The sequence below is a fragment of the Teleopsis dalmanni genome, chromosome 2 (genome assembly GCF_002237135.1).
Source record: "Teleopsis dalmanni isolate 2A chromosome 2, ASM223713v2, whole genome shotgun sequence".
Classification (NCBI taxonomy): domain Eukaryota; kingdom Metazoa; phylum Arthropoda; class Insecta; order Diptera; family Diopsidae; genus Teleopsis; species Teleopsis dalmanni.
In genome coordinates, this window is record NC_051847.1 from 222,774,904 (window position 1) to 222,795,221 (window position 20,318).

The 20,318-nt window shown below is 34.7% G+C and overlaps 1 protein-coding gene across 1 annotated transcript in view; it reads right to left on the reverse strand.

The window, feature by feature from the left end:
• LOC119676814 (GATA zinc finger domain-containing protein 10-like) overlaps positions 1-20,318 on the reverse strand; it is a 148,619-nt gene that overhangs the window by 113,658 nt on the left and 14,643 nt on the right. The window lies entirely within an intron of this gene.

Sequence of the window (20,318 nt, forward strand, 5' to 3'; positions counted from 1 at the left end):
CGCTTTCAACCGAACTTGCTATACAATTTTTGGAGTGCCACATGGTTGTTAGCGGTTTAAGCATTTTTTGTTTTTGTTAGCTAAACTAACGAAGGCTGTTGCTAGTTTGCTTCCTTTTCCACAGTGGCACTGTGTTGTTTTTGTTGTCTTGGTTTCCCATTTAGTGTTGTTCTTGATTTTAGGAATATTGGTAGTTGTTGTTTTTTTTTCTTTTGCTAATATTTAACTCAGTTCTATTCTTAATACTCGTATTATATGTTGATGTTGTTGTTGCCTTAGTGTTACTTTCGTTGATGATAATAATGATGATGATGAAGAGCACCATGTTGAAAGCAGTCAGCCAACTTTACTGTTAAATAGACAAAGTTACGCACACACATAAACACGTAAAAAGTTTAGCATTTCATTGTTGGAGGAGTTGGCAGCAACAAGATTGCAAAAAAATATATATGAAAAAATTTTTTAAAAAAAATATGACAAAAGTTCTGAAAAAAAAAATATTAATTGAAAAATTTCCCTTAAAAGGTTTTGCTGTTAACTGAAAGCGAAAAAAACTTTTTTATTTGTTTAAAATTCAAATTAGAATTTTATATTTTTCCATTTCTTCTTCACCATATTTTATTTTATTTGGAAGCTGCTGTTCAGTGGGTTATAAAAATAATTGCTTTCGATTACCTTTCATCGGTGCAAAGAGGTGTTCGGTGGAAGAGGTAAGATCTTTAAAGGATTTGGTACTTCTAAGCAGTAAAAAACAAGTAAGAATATGTATTCAATTTTAAAAAATTAAAATAATTTAATTTAGAATTCATAAAAACGTCATTGATATTTTTCACAACAAATTTATGCTGAATTAATGAAGAAATGTGATTGCCTTATCATCTCAATTATTTCATAGATTTCTTATTTTCCTATAAGTGCATAAACATCTACGCTTAATTTTTGTATATTTTTGTTCTATAGAATGTATTTTAATAATATTTACCGGTATGTTTGCGATAGGTAAATTCTTTTTGTTTATTATTACTTGTAAAATGAAATAACACCGAAAATATTTTCTCTTCTTCAAAGTCCTAACTAGAAGGGAGTATTTAAACTCTTATCTCTGATTGTATGTATATACATGTGTACTTTAAATAACTCATGTGTTCGGTGAGTTTAAATTCTAAACGATATTCGGTTTAATTTTAGTTTATTAACAACTATTATTATTATTGAAGAGAAGGGATAGAGCAATGCGACCGAAAAGATCTATTATGCCCCTTACTTGAATTAGAGTGTTTCTCCTAGTCCGCTTTCTTGAATGAAAGACAATATAGAACCTATCTTTCCTAGTCTTTCGCTTGTGCATTAGTGCCGGGCACTTCCCAAGCACTTCATATCCAGTTTCTCTCTCTTCACTACAGTATCTGCACTCTGAGTTAGATTGAATTCCTAACTTCGATTGGCGATTATTCAACCTACAGTGACCGGTCAACTAACTCTGGTAAACCTTTACTTTTTGTTGAAAAAAAAGAAGATTTCGAAGTATTAATCATAAAATCAGAATTCACCAAAATTGGCAAGAAATCTATTGTAAAGCAACCGGCGTACATCAAATCCTTAGCTAAAAAATCAACTTGTACGAACAGCTCAGATAGCTCAACTGATAAGTCAGTATATAGAAAGTGAAATAACTAAATAATTATCAAATGAATACTTGTTTTTATTACAAGATAATTTGTCCAAGTAAGTATTAGCTTATGTCTAGCTTTTTGTATAAATAGCTATTTCTGTAATAGTCTGTAGTGTGATCCACAATCATCCTAATTAAAGCATTTCCTCCTCTCAAGAGTCTTCGCGTTAAATCAATATTAAGTCATTGTTTTTTTTAATTGTTGAGTTTCGATCGAAGTTGTGATTAAGTCATCGTTAGTGATATGTAAATCTAAACACGGTAATTATTAACCTACAGTTTAGCACTCTTATAATTAGTGATAGTCAAACAGTATAATTACTAATTTGTCTTCAATGAAAAGTAATAAGTATTAATTATTAAGCTGTAGCTAAGAGCTATAATTTGATAACGTGTTAATGATATAATTAATTATATAATCGGTGTAGTACAACCAAATAATTGTATTGTATTTAACAAAAAGAAACATAAAACAATTTAAAAATATTCCAATAACTTAATTAACAATAAAAAATTTTAAAGGCGTTTCGTGCATGAAAACAACAGAAATATATTAAACCAATCAAAATTCATATTAATCCCATAAATACTAACAGAAAAGCTCCCCTCCCACCCCATTATTAGTAGAGTGCAAATTTATTATCGATAAATAATCGATATATAGATAAAACCATACAAAGTTTAATTTCTTCTTCAACGTAGAACCAAATTTAAGTTTTTCTGCAATGCAATGCAATGTTTCTTACTGAAACAGGTTATCAAAAATTTTCTACATAAACCGCATATACCCTTGTGTTTAGCTAATATTATATATATATACCTACATATATAACTTTCTACTCAAATATGAAATACAAAAACTTTTTACATAAACCTTTTAATACGACTAATATTACGTTAAGTATTCAAAATTTGCTTACATATACAAAAAAAATATAATGAGCTTATTTGAAACTTCATAAATTAAATTAAAAAGTTATTAATGATAAAATTAATGATATTGAAATTTAAGAAACTCATTCTGAAGTGTTTAAAAGTTGGATATGGCCTTACTTTAACAGGAATATTTATGAATTGAGTGGATTAAATAAAATACTAAGAATATCTAAGCAAAAAACTAAATTTCAATTAAAATATTTCTCAATATTACTGATATTGAATGGAAAATATTAAGACTACTCTCCTACACACCAATACTGCCTAAATAAAACATATTGAAAATAATAGGATATGTAGCTAAATAGAGTACTGAAAGTCTTATACCTATATTACTGTCTTCAAAGAAAAGTTTTATTATTCATATTAATACATCTGCTTTTTATTCAGTAATCACACAACTTAGTTTAAACATGCTGGAGACCTACTTTCTAGTGGATCTTAGTCAGTCACACGACCTGACTAGTTTCGAACAGATTTTAAATTTTCCGGAATTAATAGTACATGCAGTTTACGCACTTTCTGGAATCAACATAATAACCTAACCTAGCACTGGCAATTTCCAAAAAAATAAATAAAATAATTATAATTATATTGTAAGGGAATACCATAACACATATACATTTGAAGACCTTCTACTGATGCAGCATTCTTAAGCTTTATTTATAATTTTTATTTTATTTATTACAATTATAAATAAATTCAATTACATTGAAGTCTAAGGTACTGTCAGCAATACTTCTACTTTCGTTTTATATCTCTATTTATCCTGGTTTGGTTTTCCGGTTTCATGAAGTCGTAATCTTCTTTGCTGTCATCCACAAAGGCAATGCAAGTCGTAAGTTCTGTAACAGTTGCAATAGTGTCTGGAATTGTAGCAGCAAAGTCCTTTCCGCAATTCACTGACATTAAGGCTGCATCGGGAAGTTCGTTTTGAAGTGCATCCATAGCATGCGTAGCAGTGGTATAAGCTTCCCTTATGTTTCTCAAAATTTTAAATACATTCAATATTATTGTGGTGATCTTGCCAACTAATGACTGTTTACCAGCTACTTTTCTATATACGTCAGCCAAGTTGTAAACATTTTTCCGAATGGTTAAGATCGTATTTACAGTCTGAGTTTGTACCTTCAAAATAAGTTTGCTGGTGTAGCTATAACAATCAATGCCATCATATATATTATGCAATGAAGTATTCAATTGTGGTATATGTGAATACGTGCAATAAGCAGCACGCGATACGCGCACTGCAACTTGGAAGACCACGCCCAATGCTTTGTAGATGTAAGTAACAATTTTTGGCTTATTGAGTTTGAGCAACTGACTCTCAATGGTGATAGCCCGTTTAACTAATTCATCAATGCTTGTTTGCGCTTCCTCTAAGGTATCTTCTAAAATGCTTTGCAGATCTGACATTTCTTTTTGTTCCTCAAGTGTTGAGAAGTATGTGGATTCACCTATAAGTTCTTCTACAGTCGGCAAGCTAGTATCATAGCCCATAGTTTCTCCATCAGACTCGAAAAAGTTTGCAAAGTATTCATTGAAAGTTGCATCGTAAAGTTCCTCCATATTTGTATCATCTGTTTCCATGCTTACAATGTAATCATATTGTGATTGTAAGTCATTGAAAAGTGGGCGAAGTGCATTAATTTCTTCTGGTGTCAAGTCTTTCGCATTATCCAAAATACCTGTAATTTCCTTATAGGCGACAACCTCGTGCAACTGAATTTATAAAAGATGTGAAAAATTTTTTCCAATTTCAATACAGGGGAATAGAAGATACTCACACTGAATGCAATGGAAATTAGACAAATTATCGAATATACTTTCATTTTTATATAAATTTAATTAAAATCAAGAAATGCTATTATATTTAGGACGTATTGAGTAACAAATTTAAACTAATTTTAGTCATTTGGTGGTAAGTTTCGCTTAACTGTTTTCTTATCAATAGTTGATTAGGTTTAAATGGCTAATCTATTGTGTTTCTTTTTGTAAATGAGCTGAAAATATTTTATCTTTCGCTTAAGTTTTAATAAATAATAGTGCGATTAAGCTAATATTTACGGAAATATCAAAGTATTTATTAATAATCGAATTCGCTTATCTTTTTGCGCTACACTCTGCAAAGAAGAACTAGAAACTAACTAAGTTGCTTAGAAGCATATACGACCTATATATATATTATTAGTAATATCAAATACATATTTTATGTCATTGTAGAATAAACCAACACTGGCACATGCTATTTATTTCTAAGTATGGATTTATAGTTTTACGAGTTTTTATTTGAAATAAGAATGAAAAATTTAGTTATAATTGCCTGTCTAGTATTTTGTGTTCTTGATAATCAGAGATGAATTATAATATATGTTTTTTTTTTTATTGATCTATGTTCTATATATTTCATTTCTGGATTATTTTCTATCTCTATTATATCACCGAAATGTTACGACAGAGATGAATAACATATATAATACATACGTTCACCTTGAATCTGTAAAGTACTTAAAATGCTAATGTGGTTTAAGTTGCTTTTAGTTATATATAATTTAAAATTTGTTTGAAATAATAAGAAAAATAAATTAGAACTCACTATTGTATAAGACAGTGACTATAATTTATATGCTTTTTGTACTGATATTGATAAATGTATTCCCACGCTTTCCCTGATGAGTGTAGCATGGGTATAGTATATTCCTTCGTCTAAATACTGAAGAAAATAAATGTAAGATTGTGATACATTTATTTTGCTGTTATACTAAAATACAGTAGAATATATTATAGCAAAGGTAGTAGAATATGCTAGATGGGGGAATAGAATAGAATAAGTATATAGGTATTATCACCTATAATAGTTTAAGGTTCAAGTAGTAACATGACAAATAGGAAATGATTGGCTCTTTGTTGTTTAGTCTATAGCAAATTATTTTCGTTAAAAAAACAACATAAAAAATATATGAGAATATATAAGAAATTAAACTTTACCCATATTCAACATATTATTTTAATGTTAAATATATTTCACTAATATTTAAATATTGAAAATTTTCTTGTTGACAAACAAAAATATTTACTACCTTCAAACTTGATTAAGGTCTACTTCAGAAATTTGTTTTCTAAAATGCATTCTGTTTTTATCATAGCAACCAACAGTTAAATTTTAACAACATACATATCTCCACTTTCAAACCAATGACCATTACAAATTCAGCTCTTAGATATAAGAAACGCAACTCTTTAATCATTAGTTGGGTCTTGTGTTCTCTTAGTCAAAAATAATTACTTTTTTAATGTGATGAACTTAAATTTTTCTATGAGTTTTCATTCAATTTAACGAATAAATATATTCAAACGAAATTAAATTTTTAATGTCCTCAAAAATTATTGCAAAGAATCCTGCTTGATATCTAAGCGGTCCTTAAATTTATAGTCGAAACGTTGCACAAAAGCAGGATGCACAAATTTTTAAATTATAATCCCAACTAGTCCACAGTGTCATAACTTACCAACTTTATGACTGCAGTTTTTGGTAACTCACGCTATTGTCTCATATTAAACATAAAACATAAACAGAAATATCCCAGCTGAGCACCAATGGAGCAGTGTAAAAAACTACAATGACATCCGGAGATAACTTCTTTTTCATACTTGCAACGATGGAGTTTTGAGCCACAGCTACACACATCCATGCGGACATCTATGCAGATGTAGCTAAACTAGAGCAACAGGATATATAAAAGCGCTTAATTGGCATTATTGCAAATTACAGAATGCAGTGTCGTCTTTCCTTTTATGACACCGCGAACTGACATGCAAACGTAGCACTTCATTTAAAAGGACATTAATGCGTATATCTCATTTGTTTTCAACTAATTTACGCTGGCTTCCTTCGTCGGCAGTTCGGTGGGTTGACGGCTTGGGTTAGACACTCACTTATTTTCATAAAATCTGAATATGATATGAATATGTATGTAAGTAACTGCATGGAAGACAGTGCCGCCATCACTCACACACTTGAGCTTGTATAATTAATGAATTGCCACTTCAGCTTAATGACCCTGTAGCACTCGAGCACTGTGCACTTTGTGAGCTCTTTCATTCATTCATAATAATAAATAATAAATCTCCACCTAAGTCAGTTAAAACATGTTGAGGGCCTCTATGCAGAAGAGTACGTAGTGAATCGTACATACGTAGGAGTACGGATGAGAATCCGAGTACGGGTGCGGATATGAATACGAATGCGAGTGTGTAAATATGCAGAGTATGAGATATTTAGCTCTGATGAGTGCAACAGCTATAACATTAGCTCCAGATCCAACAGCAGCAGTCGCAGCATCGACGTCAGCAACAACAACAATCAGCAACGTATCCGGCAGATATAAAATTGCTTTATGCCTTATTTGTAGCTCTGCTACTTTGCTGTCGGTAGTTTCTTCTCCATGCATATCCGTCTGTGTCTCTTGCACTATGCACAACGACTGCAGAGTTCTATGGCTTTGTTCTGCTGCTGTTATTGTAGGTGCTGTCTTTTTTGTAGAATGCCAACCGCACCATGGGGCGTAAATAATGGGCGGCAACGTTTGTTATAGAGCAAAGAATTATAATACGAAAAATTACCCGCGGCTTAATTTTAATAAATTTAAAAACAAAACACAAAAAGAAAATAAATAACAGTGCACGAAATGAGAAACAATAATAACAATAATAATAATAAAAAATCAAGATAATAGAAAGTTTCACAGTTAAGTTTAGAGGGGGGCTTTACAAAGTCCGTGATTTATCTATTAAAGTATCTTAAAACAGAAATTAAAAAAAAACATTAAAACAAATATACTTAGCATTTCTGGAGAACAGAAAGGTACAAAGAATGTGTTTCTGATTGAAAATGGTTTATTTATCGTGGCACTCAATTTATTTACACACTCAATAAAGTCTTCACTTCCAGTCCCGGCTACATTTTGAAGCAATTCGCATCAGCACCAATGGAACAGACTTCGTCTTATGGACGCTTATGCCGTAACGCATTTGCCGCATATACGAGTGCAGAGTTTGTGAATTATTTGTACTCTTCACTTACTTTGCTGGTACTTGTTTTATCATCCGTTTTTTGTGCCCTTTAGCGGTGTCTATGTCGGTGTCGATCTTGTTATTATTGTTTTTATTGTTGCCCTGTCTTTGTTTACTCAATATGTTCAATTATATGAATGTGCAACTAACAAGACTGCTTTATGCAGTGTGTCCATACTCACAGCTGTAGCTTCATTTTGAGTACCTAGTACTTTGGATTCGCATCCGTAGCGTGTTAACTTCATTGTTGTACAAACAAATAACATGTCATGTATTATACCTCTTCGCTCACCCCCACATATTTACTGCATTCATTTTTCTATCTGTCGGTCGGTCTATACGCCTGTCCATTTGCTGCGCGCATTGGAAAATATTGCAAGCACACATTATTACATCTGAAAAATATGTTGCCATATATCCAACAACAGCCAAATCATCAACATCGTCATCATCGTCGTTGTCGAATTACCACTGCTACATACACACAACCGTGGCACATATCCAGCATCAATTCCAGCACTATCGTCTGGGCCACCAAAATGCATAGCAATTTAGCACTTATGACAGCACAATGATTTGTGTGAAATTTAGAAAATTTTCACTTACGTACAAACGCACATATCTATACACGTCCACATCCACTCCTCATCCACATCCACATCCACAGCCACATCCATTTACTTCCACATCCATTACCATCTCCATTACTTCCATTTATTCACTTTATTCATTTTGTTTCAGAGAAACGGAGAGACGGAGTGCACGTCTGAAAAGGGTGTAGCGCAACACACCGGAAAGTGATCATTCAATTTAAGTCCGCGCATACTTCATGGAGCTTCGCTCTTATGCATGGAGTGCAAATTTTCGACGTAGTTTGTTAGTCCTCTTATTAAATGTAAAGTTGACAAATGGTTCCACTAGAAATGCTTGCTTCGTTTAGGTTGAAAACAAAAGCACGGTAAGGGAACAAATGTTATTAAGTCTATAGTGCATACCAAAATTTGAGTTAGGTTAGGTTAGGTTAAACCGGCGATCCCAGGGGGATCCACTTAGGCCCATAGGCCCATTGTGATACCGTATTATTTAGAAACCCATGGGCTAAAACCATCCAGAACCCTTAACAAAGCTTACAATGCTACATAGAGGGAGTTCTCGAAGTTCGTCAAGATCCTCAAAAAAGAAAGCCCCCAAAAATTTAAGGCGACGCCGTGCATGTGCCGGACACGAAGAAAGCAGGTGAGAGGCACTTTCGTCATCCTCACCACAACTGCGGCAAAAATGGTTGAACGGTAGATTCAGTCTCCTAGCATGATTACCTAGAATACAATGACCTGTTAGTAAACCTACTACAAGACTGATATCTCTACGGGATAACTCTAAGAGAGACTTTGATTTTCTATTGTTGGTCTGTGGCCACATTGCATACAGATGCCTGCATATCGCAGAGTCTTCCCATCTTTTGTTAAAAAGTTCGGCACAGGAAGAACTCAAAATCAATTTGCATGAAGTCAACGATATGCCCAGATTGTTTAGGTGTTCCGAGTGGTTCCCTGAAGCACCACGTCTGGCTAGCTCGTCTGCTTTACAATTGCCGTAAATATCCCTATGACCGGGAACCCAGATTAGAGAAATATTGAACTGCGTCGACATCTCATTTAGAGATGTGTAGCAGTCAAGGACCGTCCTAGATGTGAATTGGACAGAACTCAAGGACTTTAAAGCAGCTTGACTATCCGATAGTATATATATATTCCTTTCAAGTATATTACCTACTTCTAGACAAGCTAAAGCTTCCTTAATGGCAATTACTTCTGCCTGAAAAACACTACAGTGATCCGGAAGCCTATAGCAGGAGGATATATTCAGCCCCTCTGAGAAAACTCCACTGCCTACGCCGCTCCCAATCTTTGAGCCATCAGTAAAAATTTGCAGACCCTCACCCAGGGAGGGACCTCCTGACAACCAAGCTTCCCTGGATGGGAATCTAACAATAAATTTTCTATCAAAGTCAAGAATCGGAGAGGTGTAGTCAATGTTATTTGGAGTAGAACTGAAAATATTTAGAATCGAGCCGTGCCCATAGTCACTAGCCTTCCATTGTGAAGTAGCCTTAAGTCTTAGGGCAGATGATGCTGCCAACTGCTTACTGATGATGTCAAGTGGCATTAAATGGAGCATTAAATCTAATGCTATAGATGGTGTTGTACACAGAGCACCACTTATACAGAGTTCAGCCCTGCGCTGAACCCTGTTCAGTACCGTACAGTACGAAGATTTATCAAGAGCTGTCCACCATATGGCAATGCCATACAGAAGTATTGGTCTAATGACAGCAGTGTATAGCCATTGAGCGATACGTGGTTGCAAACCCCACCTTTTACCAATAGCTTTTTGACAAAGGAGCAGAGCAATGTTTGCTTTCCTAGCCCGCTCCAAAACATTTTCTTTCCAGCTCAGTTTCCTATCGAAAACAATGCCTAAAAATTTTGCTTTCTCAATATATTGTATCGCAGAACCTTTAATATAGAGTGGAGAAAGATTTGGAACCCTATGTTTTCTGGTAAATACTACGATTTCTGTTTTTCTGGGGTTAACCCCGAGACCACATGTCAGTGTCCAATTGTTAAGGATATTCAGGCCATACTGCAAAATATCCCTTAAACTAGTAGCATATTTTCCAGTAACTGTTAGTGCAATGTCATCCGCATATGCAACTGTCCCGCATCCCGCTCTCCCCAGTTTTTGTAACAGTTCATTCACCGCTATATTCCAGAGGAGAGGAGAGAGTACGCCCCCTTGGGGGGTACCTCTATTTACCCGTCTGTGTGTTGCTGATACACCCATTTGTGCTTCAATAATTCTGCCAGTTAGTAACTGACCGATAAAGCTGATAAGCGCATCCTCAACACCCAGACGCGAGAGTGCGTTAGCTATTGCACTGGGAAGAATATTGTTAAAAGCTCCTTCAATATCTACGAAAGCCACTATACAAAATTCCTTTACTTTAAGAGTTTTTTCAATAGTACAGGTGAGGGCATGGAGTGCTGTCTCTGTGGATTTACCCTTAGTGTAGGCGTGTTGTGTCGGTGACCAAAGATTGGGATCTATAACACGCCTTATTTCAAAGTCTATAATTCTTTCTAAAGCTTTCAGCATGAAAGATGAAAGACTAATTGGACGGAGTTCATTAGGGTTACTATGAGAGGTTTTACCCGCCTTAGGAATAAAGACAACTCTAACCTTTCTCCATTGAGTTGGAACATAATTAAAAATGAGACAGTATTTAAAAATGGTCAGAAGCCAGTTTTGTATTTGATCCCAAGAGTTTTGCAGCTCAATAGGATGAATACTATCCGGTCCTGGTGATTTATATGGCTTAAAGCTAAAAATGGCCCATTTTAGAGTTTGTAGGTTTAACTTGATAGAGTTTACCGGTGCGTAGTTTAAACATTCTGAGGATTCCGTCGAAGCAAAGGATCCAGGAAAGTGGGTATCTAGTAATAAATCTAGTGACTCCCTACTGTTATTTGACCAAGTCCCATCCGGTTTTCTTAGCAACTCAGGGACAGATGGATTTTTAGATAGGATTTTGCGTAGTCTAGAGGTTTCAGAGTCCCTACTAATCTCTTGACAATATGATTGCCAACTAGTCCTCTTAGACTTACGTAGTTCTTTCTTATAATTCTGCAGAGAGATCTTGTATTCAGACCAGTCACTCTCATTTCTATTAAGCTTTGCCCTATTAAAAAGTCTCCTGCATTCTTTCCTCAATTGACCTAAGTTTCTATTCCACCAGGGCGGGTTACATTTCCTACTAGGTCGAGTTGAAGGACAGGCAAGGTTAAAAGCTTCATTAAGTATTGAGGTAAGATCTCCTACCTGCTCGTCCAGATCATTTATATTCTCTGGCGGATAAAGAGTAGTGTTTGTCAACAGCTCATTTATAGAGGATTTGTACTTTGTCCAGTTTGTATTCCTGACATTTCTGAAAGTTTCTAAACTGGGGGTACTTGATTTCTTTAAGTGTATAGAAAATTCTAAAATCATATGGTCTGAGAAAGAGTGTCTAGTGGACACTTTCCATTTTCTTATAGACCCATGAATTTTGGCAGTAGTCACGGTAATGTCTAGAACCTCCTGCCTGTTTTTGGTAACAAAAGTCGGCCTATTACCGTCATTACATATAAAAAGATTATTACTAAAAATAAAATCGAAAAGTAACTCACCACGTTCATTCGTGTTTGAGCTGCCCCATATTTCATGGTGAGCATTTGCGTCGCAGCCCAAAATGATATCTGCACCAAGTCTCCTAGCGTCAATTGTCAGCTGTTTTAGGTTACTTGATGGCAACTCTTCGTGATCATGAGCCATATATGCAGATACCGCCCATATCTGGCCCCAAGGTCCCTCAATACTTACTGCGGTTAGGTCTTTGTCACTATACTGCGAAAGCATGAGAGCGTTATATATTTTATTTATTAATATGCAGGATCTAGGCTTACCCTTGTTTACCGCATACATTAAGTCAAAGTTTTTAGTCCTGAGTCCGCATACAAGATCCTTGAAAACCCATGGCTCTTGCGCCAGGACCATATCAGCCTCGTTGTTGCTGAGGCATTGCAACAAGCTGGCGGACGCAGCCTTGCAGTGGTGCAGGTTAATTTGTAGTACCCGCATCATGATTTGTTTTGGATGTGGTAGTGTCCACCACTGTAACGTCAAGCGCGCTATCTTCTTCAGATTCATTTTCAGAGTTCAAAAGTTCTTCTTCGTCAAAAAGATAGCGCGTACCAATACTCTCTTCAGATGTAATTGAAGGAGCTGGAGAGGACATAGTCACGTCCATATTTATTGAATCAGAAGTGGTAGGCAGTATTTCTACTGGGCCCACTGAGTTTGCGGTAGCAGTTACAATATCGCCCGCTTCCATTATGGTATCAACAGTGCCTTGCGGTGCTGCTGGACCTGTGTCATTAGGTAAGGATTGCTCCTCGTCCTTTTTATATACCCTCATTGTGATGGCTGAGAAACCGTAGTTAATGACACCATTTGATTTCGCCAAAGTGGCCAAGGATGCTTTGTCAATCACAAAACTGACCGACCTATATTTACCCTTGACTTCCTCCAGCTTGGTAATCTTCCACGTTGATGTGTTTAACTGACGGTTTCCTAACCGAATAAGTTCCAGAATCCGCTGAGGATCGGACTGATGGGCTGGTATCCAGGAACGCGCTCTTGGTCGACTAGGGATTTGCTCCTTAGTAACAACCTTAAGTTTGGCGCCTGGCCATGCCTCACCAATTCTGGAAATGGCTTTGCGAAAAAGATCAACAGAACGCTGATCTGCGCAGGCGATAAGTTTCACATGGCCCTGATGCCATCCACTATCGCGACAAGTGGGACCGTCTCCAGGAAAGTCCTTCAGGAGATCGACATAAATGTCAAGGAGCTTGAGCTCAATTAAGTCCCACTTAGCAGGAGTAATTGTGCCATCCGGGTCATTTTCATCAATGACTCCCATTATTAAAGAACCCTTCAGCATGTCGCTAAAGGATTTTGTATTTGTGGCGTTGCCACGAAATTTTGCCTTTTTGGCATCAGGTTTTGAAGCTGACTCATCTAATGAGCGCTGTCGCTTCGTAGCAGGTTCCTGCTTGTCCTTCGAGGTATCGAGGACCTGCTTAGCCCAGGCAATCCTGGCCTTCATAGATTCGGATGTAACCGAAATATTGCCGTATCTTTCGAGCAGTCTAGTCGCCGCTCGGCGTTCCTTGTAACTCCTCCTCCCTGGAGGGCCTGACCGAATTAGTGGTCCGGAGCGTATCGATACGTTTTGTTTATTATTATTTGGAGGCACCTTCTTATTACCACTGGAAGTCGCGGTAGGTACCTTATTTGGACACTTAGTGTCCGAAGATTTGGAGCTCTGTTTAGCCGAGCTCTCCGCTATAGAATTTTTATTTTTATTATTTACTGGTTCATTCATATTAAAACCCACGAGTTGCGGAGAAAGGAAGGTCCATCCGGGCAGAGATCCGCAATACCCGGATAAGGCTAAATTACAACCGGAGGGCGCCAGTTATCCGGAGGTCTCCGTTTAAAAACACACTGACGTAGTGCTATTCATCTCATCGGCACGGGTCGAATAACACCGGAGATTACGGGTTTTATCGAGTTTTCCTCTCTAGATCCATGATGTTCTGTTATGCCGACATGATAGCCAACATGAAAAAAACAGGTTCACCTCGAGAAGGATGTGATAATATATCACGCATCATGGTCTTGATATGGCATAGGCTTAAGGTATTTACATACTGTGTTACGCATAACCATATCCCGTTCAAACTAGAACACGAACCCAAAATTTGAGTTAGTGGTCAAAAGTTTTTATATATTGAATAAAAGCATAAAAGCTGAGAATAAGAATCTATTAGGTGCTATTAAATCAGTTAATTGAGCAATTCTATTATATATAAACCTAAGTGATAACAGAGAAGAGGATGACAAAAGAATTAGCATCTGAAGACACAAATCGAACCGTTTATATTTATATGTAATTTGTTGGAGAATTTCCCATGATACCATGACATCCCCAAAATTTAACTACAATATTAACCGTATATTTAAAATATATTGAAAAAGAATTATGAAAACATGCCGAAGTTAAGGTAGCGAATTGTTAAGGTCCATTAATATCCGACTAGAATCAAGGTTTTCTAAGTAGAATAGAATAAAATAAAATATATATTTATTCTGGACTTTACTTGGCGCTGTGTGCTGTAATCATAATAAATATTCTCTATTACCAATATTTAAGAGATATTGATCACCTTGAATGAATGTTAGAAGGTCTTTCGTACAGTTTCTCGTAATATCAGACACAGATTTGCCTGATTCAATATATTCCTTCTGGACCAGATCAAAGCATATTAAAAATAAAGCATATGCTTAGTCTTTAAGACAAAGAAAATATTCTTTTAACTTAGCAGATCCATCTGCTAATGACCTGCCGAATACTTCAGCTCTATCCTTTTGAAGAGTAAATTATCTCTATATTTATAAGGAAGAACAACTTTTTTTGCTTTACGGTTGCCTAAAATGTCGCAGCAGTAGTTAAGATGTCCTTGCAAGTCAACTGCTAGTTAATACAGCATTGTCAAATTCATAAGAGACGTATCTTTTTGCTTATAAGAACGATTCACTTTCTTTGTGCTACAGTTATCTTAGTGCAGCATCAGTAGTTATAATTTTGTAGAACGATGTTCCTGCAATCAACCTGTTGGTTTCTTCACCTCTGGCCTATTGAAAAGAGGTATATGGCAATAAGAATGACTTACATATTTGGTTCTACAGTCTTCTACATTATTTTTACGTTATTTTATAGAGCAAGTTAAAATGTGCCTACAAGTAATTTGTCCGCCACATTAGCTCTAACTTATTAAAGAGGGATATATCTTTTGTGGTTGATCTAGTTTTTTGTCATGCAGTTACTGTCGCAGCTGTAGACTTTATTTCATTTATTTCATTAATATTATCAACACTTCCATGTGAATATGAAAAGTCATCGGCAGTTCGATACCTATTTGGTATTAAATGAGTTGAGTTGAAATATAATAGTTCAGGAATTTGAACTAAAACGAATTCATATATTTTTTTTTTGTTTTATATTTTCTGTTGAAAAAATTCAATCATAACAGAAATCGAACATTTTTATGGAAAAATGCATCGAAACTCAAATTTCCTAAAGCACAAGCAAAAAGGATAATTCCGAAAAGGAGTTTGAGAAGTAACATTTTAAATTATAAAGTTCATTACGATTATGGATGTGCAATTTGCTTTAGCTCATATTGTGTTGCCAGCAGTTTCAGTTGGCAACATAGATTAATATGCAATCATATTACAGCAATTTTTCCCATTCGAATTTTACACTTAAAATGCTTGAAGGCTTCATTACTGTTCCAAACGGTGGCATGTAGAGCGGTGCAGAGCAGTGAAGGAAAACTGAGATATGTCATTTCGTTGCTATATTTGGATTTGGATGCTTGCAATAATTTGCATGCACATGCAGGAACATTTTGTATTTGTTATTTCTAGCGCTTTTGCAATATAAAATGGTTAATTTAATTCTTGTGTATTGACAAGGGTGCCAGCGGCTAACTCGACATTCATCAAATCCAATTCCTGCAACTGCAATTTCCACAATTTCATTTTACATTCATGCAGCAGTACGAGGAATCCACTTCCATCACATATTTTTTTAATATATTTTCACCACTCTTTCCCATTTTATTTATTGTGTAATTTTTTTATTTAAATGTTGACGTTATTATTGCTGCAAGAGCAATAATGGCAGCAGCAACACACCAAAATACATACATCAACAGCAAACAGCAAACAGAAAAAAACAAAAAACAAAAAACAAAAAACAATAGCAAGAACAGCAACAATAAATGTATTTCAACATTGCATGTATCTGAGATGTGCTTAAATTATCCATCGACACTTAAGTTCCATGCAATCGCAAAATTAAATAGAATTGAAAAAATCATAGCAATAAATAAGTAAAAAAGATTATTTCGACATAATGTTGTTGTTATTATAGTACTTGTGTTACTGTAGCTGCACTATACAACCAATCGCAACAATAATAGATACAGAATACATATTTGTCGCATTATTAACATAACAGCTGAAGAAAGTGGTCAGAATAGGCAGATGAGATACATGCAGAGAGTGCTGAAATAAATTTATAAGCACACGTATATTTTGTATTAAAATTGACACAAGCAAAATGTCGCACCATCCCGTATCACTCACCACGGCCACATCTGTGACCGGCATCTGCGACATATGCGGCAGGGTAAGCGCAGAACTTTCAATTATTTAAATTATGCCACATGAACAATACCGCAAATACGCGACACAATGTTGCGGATGATGTCTGTGTAAACAGTAACGGATTGCATTAAGGAAGGAAGTTTTATTATTATCCTTATTGATGAGACTTATTACTGTTGAACATTTCTCTTTTAAATGTTAACACCATACCGATCATTGTAGCTGTCAGAATTAATTACAGGCAATAAAATAAAGTATTCTTCCTTAAGCATTGCATACACATTCCAACCTGTTGTACAACTTGGCTTTGTTATGTGTATCGTTTTTATACAGCGACTTCGTATGTTATAGAACTAAAATCAAAAAATCAAATGATTTTAATGGAAATCAAAAGACTTTAATATTCTAGTGGTCAATATAGTGTATTATTGTACAACAAGTTTGAAGGTGTGGACTGTACATTACAAATCAACAAAATATTTGAATTTTATGTTCTCATTACATTTTTTTATATGTGCCCGAAATGCTTCCCACTTGCTACATGAACCGCAGATAACCAAAATTATATGGATTTTATATATTATATAGTTTAAAGACAAGTACATAGGGCAAGAGCTCGTAAAGACAACTGAGTTATCACGAAAACATACTTTGGACAGAATGCTCAAGATTATCTAAGACTCGATCATCCGCATTTTACTTGTGTGAAATACACTCGTGCAAAATAGGGGAAGTTCTAAACGCAATGGCAAAGTCTATACAAAGTTCTAGACATGGTAGTGTGGGAAAATTTTATTGATGTCCTATGCTCTCACTAAAAGCAGTGATATTACTAAGACTTCTAATAGTCTTAAACACTTCTAATAGTCTTAGACAATTCTAATTGGAAAAAGAATGAATGATGTTTTCTTGAGTGTATAAAATATAATTTATTTGAATTGTTAATTATATATTCAATTAAAAATAAATTGTGTAGTGTTCTCCTAGTTTATTTTATCCACTGGATGCAGTATCACAGCATCACTTTTGATATACTCACCCAAAGATCATGAAATCCGCTGCTGTCACAATGTAAAGCAAAACTGTTTTAAAACATTTTTACGGCTTAATTTTAACAATATTTTCTTCTTATATTTTATTTTTCGTCATCGTTGTTGTGCTCGGTGTTATATGAATTTGCCGCAAGTTTAACGTATGTCTGTGAATATCACATCATGACATAATTCATTCATATCAGCAACATCGACATGAGTGATGGCTGCTGGTTTGGTGTCGGTTGTAACAAGTGTATCAACATCATTGCTTAAATGTCACTTCATCAGCGTAAGCAAACATTTAAAAAAAGAAACATTCAACGAATATGTGACTATAAAACATCACAAGTATGAACACCAACAGCAGTGATAACAAGAAAATTGTAACATACCACACTCAAAAAACAGAATCCAATGCCGGGTTGGATGCGGAGAAAAAAATTAAGTATAAAAGTATGTTAAAAATTTTATGGAGATTTAAGTATTGGCAACATGATGTCAACAACTAAAACGTGTGTACTCATAACATGAACTGCTGCTACTGTCTTCAGTTCTGGTTTTGGTTCTGGTTCTACTGCAGCCACAATGTTTTAACAATATTGCTTGAACTGTTCAAGTTACCACAGCCGCACTTAAAAAATGTGTTACATTTTTGGGCCACTAAACTTTGTTGACACTAACAGGAAATTGGCAGTTATCTAGAAGAGAAGTTTTATGTGAGACAGGTCCTGACTTTTAATTTAGTTGTCTTTATTAAAAATATCTGTAATTTCTGTAAATGTTTAAAGTTTTAGTATTTAAAATATATAAAATAACACAAAATTATAATATCTCCAATCAGATCATGTAAAGGTATCGTATATATTGTTTGTATAAACCTTTTGCACTACTTTATATAGGTTTTATATGATATTATCCTTACATATATAATATTTTAAAAAATAATATAAAATAAATGTACACACTTGCATATGTCATTGCATGTCTTCCAAAATAAACATTGAAGTTGTCAGTAACGATATTGTGTAGTAGTAAATTGGATAAATCAGTTTATAATTATCACAACAATCATTATCTACCCAGGCTTTATTTAGCTATCATTAGATGTTTTTAATTAATGATCAGCTAAGGCATTGCGACTATGATACCAATGTCAGAGAAACAAATTTCAGAGAGCAGCATGCCTGCCATTGCAAGTTATCTTTGCGTAAGGAGGGATCCTTCTAACAATGTAGAAAAACCGCTTACTAAAGTTTTGATGGTATCATGGCTATCCGAGAAGATTACAATATTTAAATCTGCAATTTTGTTACTCAAGACCCATTTTGCTGGATATTGAATTTTCAATACTTCCTAACTGAAAGATGCTGTCATGGTTTGGTAGTAGAAGCGATATGCAAAAACCTTATTTCTTTGAAATATGCTAAGCGTGTTAGTAGAGAGTTTTTATCTATATTCCATTCATCTCTACTATGTAAGAGACAGCCAAGCCATAGTTCGCTGTTTGGTCCAGAACAAATGTAGCTTACGACAGAAATAGGGACTAGTATATCCTGATTCAAAATAATTGTGTGCTTTATGTCAGAGTTCTATTAATTTATGTTTAGAGTGTTATAAGCAGCATTTGTACGTTTTTCGACAGTCTTGTTAAACACCATTTTTTTTTTTTTTTTATTAAAATACTTTTCAGTATTATATAAACGAGTTTTTTCTATATTTTTTATGGGATTTATATCAATGATTCATACTATATGATAGAATCCAGCTGCATATCGTATTTATAATAGTTTTAATAGTGTTGTATAATTATATATATTCTATATGTACAAGTTCTGCATAGCGGACTAAGCATTTTGTCAATCCGTGAGGTTAATGCTCTCTATGTTACAAAACTCTGCAAGCTCTTCGTAACATGTCCTTAGATAAAAGAAATATGTTTATAAAAACAAACTAACTTCACTAAATACAAAATTTTTAATGTTAATACGAAACTTTTGAGTTCACGGAGTATGATTTTCTTAAAACATTAATGGGGAGAACAAGCCAAATGCCTCATCTCACGTCATGTGACTTATATTGACTTTAAAGAATTTAAAGAATTGATACATATCAAAGGCTTCTGTGAACAATTTTATATAAATTCTCATTACTGCCGCAATGACAGTAAAAGTCACAAGCCCTTTCCGCCTTCATCTGTGGCTCAGACTCTTGTTAGTGTAAATGTCATTTTTACCGCTTCTACGCATCATCTGCTGTGAGCTTTTTATCACACAAGAAATCGTTCACTCACTTTTCATATTTACTTTATATCAGTTGTCACTTGTGTGTTGCTGTGATTTATTTATTGTTCCCACATTTCCATATGCGTGAATGAGTGTGGCAGTGATGTTGTTGTGATGTTGCTGTGACTATGTGACTATGGCTGCGACAGTGAGTGAGACTGTTGTTATTATTATTATATCATTCTTTATCGTATTTATTCATTGTGTTTATTTTTTACACATAAAATATTCCATTATTTGTTAGTGCTGCCGGTTCATATTGTGTGATTTTTTCCGCCATCGTTGAGAACGGATTAATTTTTTGATTTACCCCTGAATTTTGTAACTTTTTTACCCGCACTATATGGATGTCGCAAATGTCTGCTTCCATCCAAAATTCGTATATTTATTTAAGCGGCTGGTACACATACACATATGCGTTTATCATTTCTGATCTTGCATTTCACTTACGACTTTTATTTATTATCTCTATTATTATTATTA